Source organism: Rattus rattus, chromosome 5, assembly GCF_011064425.1.
Source record: "Rattus rattus isolate New Zealand chromosome 5, Rrattus_CSIRO_v1, whole genome shotgun sequence".
Classification (NCBI taxonomy): domain Eukaryota; kingdom Metazoa; phylum Chordata; class Mammalia; order Rodentia; family Muridae; genus Rattus; species Rattus rattus.
This window is the reverse complement of record NC_046158.1, coordinates 109,751,353-109,758,711: the sequence shown is the minus strand read 5'-3', so window position 1 is coordinate 109,758,711 and position 7,359 is coordinate 109,751,353.

Below are 7,359 nucleotides of genomic sequence, written 5' to 3'. Positions count from 1 at the left end.
GTTTTTTAATTGGCTATTTTTTATTTATATTTCAAATGTTATCCCGTTTCCCATCCATAAACTCCCTATCCTATTCCCCGACACCCCCTTCTTCTGTGAATGTGTTCCCCACCCAACCACCCACCCCCTCCCAACTCCCTGCCTTGACATTTTCCTACAATGGGGGATCCAGCCTTGGTAAGACCATGGCCTTCTCCTCCCGTTGGTTTCCAACAAGGCCAGAGGACTAACTTTCATTTTTGTTGGAATCTTTGAGACCTCTGAGCCTCTGGTACCTCTGTCTGAAGTGCATGGTATTTTCAGCTAAGGGACTTAAATTCATCTCTGGAGGACCAACCAAGACTATAGTCTGTAATATTTTGGGAGTTTCTTTAACAACCATAACCAACTCCTCAGAAGAGCTCTTCACATGTCTGGTATTGCCATTTTTATTAGATGGTTTCAACTCTTACAAGACCATTGTTAGCCCACACAGAAAACATTTAAACTCTATTAAATATCTACCATATTAAACTGCTTTAACTGTGTGTGTGTGTCTGGGGGGGGGTCAAGGCCAATTTTGAGGAGTTGATTCTTTCAGTTTACCATGTAGTTCTTAGGAAATTGAATTCAAGTAATGAATCAAGATTGGTAATGAGAATCTTTACTCACAGACAAATCTCCCCAGCCCCTAAAATCTTATTTTTTTATAATCTTCCTTCAATTTAGATTTTATTGGTAGAAATAAGATTTGTTTTTTTACTCAAAAATACTTTTGAAGCAAGTATGGAAAAAACAGTTTTTGCTATCAGAAATGGTATGTTCTTTTTTTCTTTTAAGTGTTTGTTGTATGTTACCTATATTCTTGATAATTTTCTTCTTAGAATATGTCTGTTGATTCAGTGATTTGCTCAATCTAACTGCCAGGATTTATTGTTTGATTGTTTTTGCAAGCCTATAAAAATTGAGCCCAATTCAATGGGAAGTATTTTCCAATATTATCTAATTCTGAAAAAAATTAGAACATGCAGTAGAACTTAGTAACTTTTAAGACCTTCCCCTTACTACTAAGACAGCTGATGTGGTAGTTCTGATCCTACTCACTTCCTTAGTGTTCTATTGCTGTAAAGAGATAACATAACCAAGGCAAGTCTCTAGGAAAATATTTAATTGGGGCTGGCTTTCAGGATTAGAGGATTAGTCTATTATCATCATGGCAAGAAGCATAACGACATACAGTCTGACTTGTGTCTGGAGAAGGGAGCCAAGATATCTCCATTTAGATTGACAGGTAGAAAGAAGAGTAAGAATAAGGGGGATAGGTTCTTAAAATCTCAAAACCCAACCAAGTGACACATATATGCCAACAAGGACATTCTAATAGTGACACTCACTAATTATGGAATATTCAAATACATGAGTCTTAGTTTACAATGAGCCTGAGCTTGTGGGAACTATTCATATTCAAACAACCACAATCACTAATAAACCTAAATGGCCATTCCAAATACATTTTCTAAAACAAATTTGTAAAGATAAAACAGAATTTCATTCAAACATATGTGGCTTCCTTAAGAAATGAGTCAAAATGGATAAACAAGCCACAGTTCTGGCCCTGTTGCATACATATAACCTTGTACACAGAGAAGCAATATGATATTGTGGGAAAGCAAACATTTAGTGATCATCAATATTCCTCTTCCATAAGTGTATGACCTGAAACTCAAATTTTCTTATTTATATCTCATTTTTTGTTTATTTTACAAAGAAAACAATGCTTAGAAGCTAATCTTAGCAAAAGGCCTTCAAAAAGCAGTATTTTTTCCATATCTAATGTAGAACCTCATGCCTCCTACTAAACACTGTCTCTAAGGGATTATGCAAGTTAATAATCCTCCAAAGAACTGATAAATGAATAGTTGAACACAGTGATCTGCGACACATGATAAGTAGAAATCCACCTTTTCAATCCAAGAGATCAATCATTTCCTCATATTTGTAATCTAACTAGCACTGATGTCAAACCTAGATCAGAGGCTCATGAAACTCTCTTTCCTGATAAAAATGTTTATGAATTTTAATATTTTTATAAAATTTGTTATAAAATGTTCAAAGAAATTAAAGCACTACATAATAAAATTAACTGCAAGCAGACATTATATAGCTTGATGTAATTCTACCTGGTTTGAATAGGTGTTCTGAATAAAAAAATCAAAGGTAAGAAGCTTCACATTAAATTTTATACTTTCAAGAATGAATATATTGAGAAGAGACTACACTCTGCCCACATTTCTGACTCCAGAGGAAAATACTTAATGCCATCTGGGACCCTGGTGCACAGGGTCTCCCAGAAAAGGCGGCGCAGGCATACCTGGTTGCCACCTTCACGGAGAGCTCAAAAACAACACCCCACAAGCAAACTTGAGCCATGGGACCACAGGCAAGACAAACTTTTCTGCTCCAAGAGACCTGGCTGGTAAATTCAGGACACAGGCACACAGTAACAACTGAAGACCAGTAGACAGGAAAAACTACATGCCCAAAAGCAGAACACTCTGTTCCCATAACTGGCTGAAAGAAAACAGGAAAATAGGTCTACAACACTCCTGACACACAGGCCTATAGGACAGTCTAGCAACTGTCAGAAATAGCAGAACAAAGTAACACCAGATATAATCTGATGGCGAGAGGCAAGCACAGGAACCCAAGCAATAGAAACCAAGATTACATGGCATCATCGGAGCCCAATTCTCCCACCAAAGCAAACACTGAATATCCAAACACACAAGAAAAGAAAGATCTAGATTTAAAATCATACTTGATCATGATGCTGGAAGACTTCAAGAAAGACATGAAGAACTCTCTTAGAGAAACGCAGGAAAACATAAATAAACAAGTAGAAGCCAATAGAGAGGAATCACAAAAATTCCTGAAAGAATTCCAAAAAACACAATCAAACAGTTGAAGGAATTAAAAATGGAAATAGAAGCAATGAAGAAAGAACACAGGGAAACAACCCTGGATATAGAAAACCAAAGGAAGGGACAAGGAGCCATAGATACAACCATCACAAACAGAATACAAGAGGTAAAAGAGAGAATCTCAGGAGCAGAAGATTCCATAGAAATCATTGACACAACTGTCAAAGATAATGGAACATGGAAAAAGCTACTGGGCCAAAACATATAGGAAATCCAGGACTCAATGAGAAGATCAAACCTAAGGATAATAGGTATAGAAGAGAGTGAAGACTCCCAGCTCAAAGAACCAGTAAATATCTTCAACAAAATCATAGAATAAAACTTCCCTTACCTAAAGAAAGAGATGCCCATAAACATACAAAAAGCCTACAGAACTCCAAATATATTGGACCAGAAAAGAAACTCCTCCCGTCACATAATAGTCAAAACACCAAATGCACAAAACAAAGAAAGAATATTAAAGGAAGTAAGGGAAAAAGGTCAAGTAACATATAAAGGCAGACCTATTAGAATCACACTAGATTTCACACCACAGACTATGAAAGCCAGAAGATCCTGCAAAACTCTCAATTATCATAGATGGAGAAATCAAGATATTCCATGACAAACCCAAATTTATACAATATCATTTTACAAATCCAGCACTACAAAGGATAATAAATGGTGAAGCCCAACATAAGGAGGCAAGCCACACCCTAGAAAAAGCAAGAAAATAATCTTCTTGACAACAAAACAAGGAGAAGAAAAGCACACAAACAAAATCTCACATCTAAATGTGAATATAACAGGAAGCAATAATCACTATTTCTTAATATCTCTCAATATCAATGGTCTCAACTCCCTAATAAAAAAGACAAAGATAAACAAACTGGATATGCAATGAGGACCCTGCATTCTGCTGCCTACAGGAAACACACCTCAGAGACAAAGACAGACACTACCTCAGAGTGAATGGCTGGAAAAAAATTTTCCAAGCAAATGGTCGGAAGAAGCAAGCTGGAGTAGCCATTCTAATATCGAATAAAATCGATTTCCAACTAAAAGTCATCAAAAAAGATAAGGAAGGGCACTTCATATTCATCAAAGGAAAAATCCACGAAGATGAACTCTCAATCCTAAATATCTATGCTCCAAATACAAGGGCACCTACATACATAAAAGAAACCTTACTAAAGCTCAAAGCACACATTGCATCTCACACAATAATAGTAGGAGATTTCAACACCCCACTCTCATCAATGTACAGATCATGGAAACAGAAATTAAACACAGACATAGACAGACTAAGAGAAGTCATGAACCAAATGGACTTAAGAGATATATATAGAACATTCTATCCTAGAACATAAAGATATACATTCTTCTTGGAACCTCATGGTACTTTCTCCAAAATTGACCATATAATTGGTCAAAAAACAGGCCTCAACAGATACTGAAAGATAGAAACAATCCCATGCGTCCTATTAGACCACTACAGGCTAAAGCTTGTCTTCAATATTAATAAGGGAAGAACGCCCACATATACATGGAAGTTGAACAATGCTCTACTCAATGATAACCTGGTCAAGGAAGAAATAAAGAAAGAAATTAAAGACTTCTTAGAATTTAATGAAAATGGAGGTACAACATACCCAAACTTATGGGACACAATGAAAGCTGTGGTAAGAAGAAAACTCATAGCTCTGAGTACCTGCAGAAAGAAACAGGAAAGAGCATATGTCAGCAACTTGGCAGCACACCTAAAAGCTCTAGAACAAAAAGAAGTAAATACACCCAGGAGGAGTAGAAGGCAGGAAATAATCAAACTCAGAGCTGAAATCAATCAAGTAGAAACAAAAAGGACCATAGAAAGAATCAACAGAACCAAAAGTTGGTCCTTGGAGAAAATCAACAAGATAGATAAACCCTTAGCCAGACTAACAAGAGCACACAGAGAGTGTGTACAGATTAACAAAATCAGAAATGAAAAGGGAGACATAACTACAGAATCAGAGGAAATTCAAAAAAATCATCAGATCCTACTACAAAAGCCTATATTCAACAAAACTTGAAAATCTGCAGGAAATGGAGAATTTCCTAGACAGATACCAGGTACTGAAGTAAAATCAGGAACAGATAAACCAGTTAAACAACCCCATAACTCCTAAGGAAATAGAAGCAGTATTAAAGGTCTCCCAAACAAAAAGAGCCCAGGTCCGGAGAGGTTTAGTGCAGAATTCTATCAGACCTTCATAGAAGACCTCATACCAATAGTATCCAAACTATTCCACAAAATTGAAACAGATGGATCACTACTGAATTCCTTCTATGAAGCCACAATTATTCTAATACCTAAACCACACAAAGACCCAACAAAGAAAGAACTTCAGACCAATTTCCCTTATGAATATCGATGCAAAAATACTCAATCAAATTATGGCAAACCGAATCCAAGAGCACATCAAAACAATCATCCACCATGATCAAGTAGGCTTCATCCCAGGCATGCAGCGATGGATTAATATACAGAAAACCATCAACGTGATCCATTATATAAACAAACTGAAAGAACAAAACCACATGATCATTTCATTAGATGCTGAGAAAGCATTTGACAAAATTCAACACCCCTTCATGATAAAAGTCCTGGAAAGAATAGGAATTCAAGGCCCTAAATTTAGTAAAAGCCATATACAGCAAACCAGTTGCTAACATTAAACTAAATGGAGAGAAACTTGAAGCAATCCCACTAAAGTCAGGGACTAGACAAGGCTGCCCACTTTCTCCCTACTTATTCAATATAGTTCTTGAAGTTCTAGCAGGAGCAATCAGACAACAAAAGGAGAACAAGGGGATACAGATTGGAAAAGAAGAAGTCAAAATATCACTATTTGCAGATGATATGATAGTATATTTAAGTGATCCCAAAAGTTCCACCAGAGAACTACTAAATTTGATAAACAAGTTCAGCAAAGTGGCTGTGTATAAAATTAACTCAAATAAATGAGTAGCCTTCCTCTACACAAAAGAGAAACAAGCCGAGAAAGAAATTAGGGAAACGACACCCTTCATAATAGTTCCAAATAATATAAAATGCCTCTGTGTGACTTTAACCAAGCAAGCAAAAGATCTGTACAATAAGAACTTCAAGCCTCTGAAGAAAGAAGTTGCAGAAGACCTCAGAAGATGGAAAGATCTCCCATGCTCATGGATTGGCAGGATTAATATAGTAAAAATGGTCATTTTACCAAAAGCGATCTACAGATTCACTGCAATCCCCATCAACATACCAATCCAATTCTTCAAAGAGTTAGACAGAACAATTTGTAAATTCATCTGGAATAACAAAAAACCCCGGATAGCTAAAACTATCCTCAACAATAAAAGACTTCTGGGGGAATAACTATCCCTGAACTCAAGCAGTATTACAGAGCAATAGTGATAAAAACTGCATGGTATTGGTACAGAGACAGACAGATACACCAGTGGAATAGAATTGAAGACCCAGAAATGAACCTACACACCTATGGTCACTTGATTTTTGACAAAGGAACCAAAACCATCCAATGGAAAAAAGATAGCATTTTCAGCAAATGGTGCTGGTTCAACTGGAGGTCAACATGTAGAAGAATGCATGTTAATCTGTGCTTATCACCCGTACAAATCTTAAGTCCGAGTGGATCAAGGACCTCCACATCAAACCAGATAAACTCAAAGTAATAGAAGAAAAAGTGGGGAAGTATCTCAAACACATGGGCACAGGAGAAAATTTCCTGAACAAAACACCAATGGCTTATGCTCTAAGATCAAGAATCGACAAATGGGATCTCATAAAACTGCCAAGCTTTTGTAAGGCAAAGGACACTGTGGTTAGGACAAAACAGCCACCAACAGATTGGGGAAAGATCTTTACCAATCCTACAACAGATAGAGGGCTTTTATCCAAAATATACAAAGAACTCAAGAAGTTAGACTGCAGGGAGACAAATAACCCTATTAAAAATGGGGTTCAGAGCTAAAGAAAGAATTCATAGCTGAGGAATGCTGAATGGCTGAGAAACACCTAAAGAAATGTTCAACATCTTTAGTCATAAGGGAAATGCAAATCAAAACAACCCTGAGATTTCACTTACACCAGTGAGAATGGGTAAGATCAAAAACTCAGGTGACAGCAAATGCTAGCGAGGATGTATAGAAAGAGGAACATTCCTCCATTGTTGGTGGGATTGCAGACTGGTACAACCATTCTGGAAATCAGTCTGGAGGTTCCTCAGAAAATTGGACATTGAACTACCTGAGGACCCAGCTATACCTCTCTTGGGCATAAACTCAAAAGATGCCCCAACATATAACAAAGACACGTGCTCCACTCTGTTCATAACAGCCTTATTTATAATAGCCAGAAGCTGGAAAGAACCCA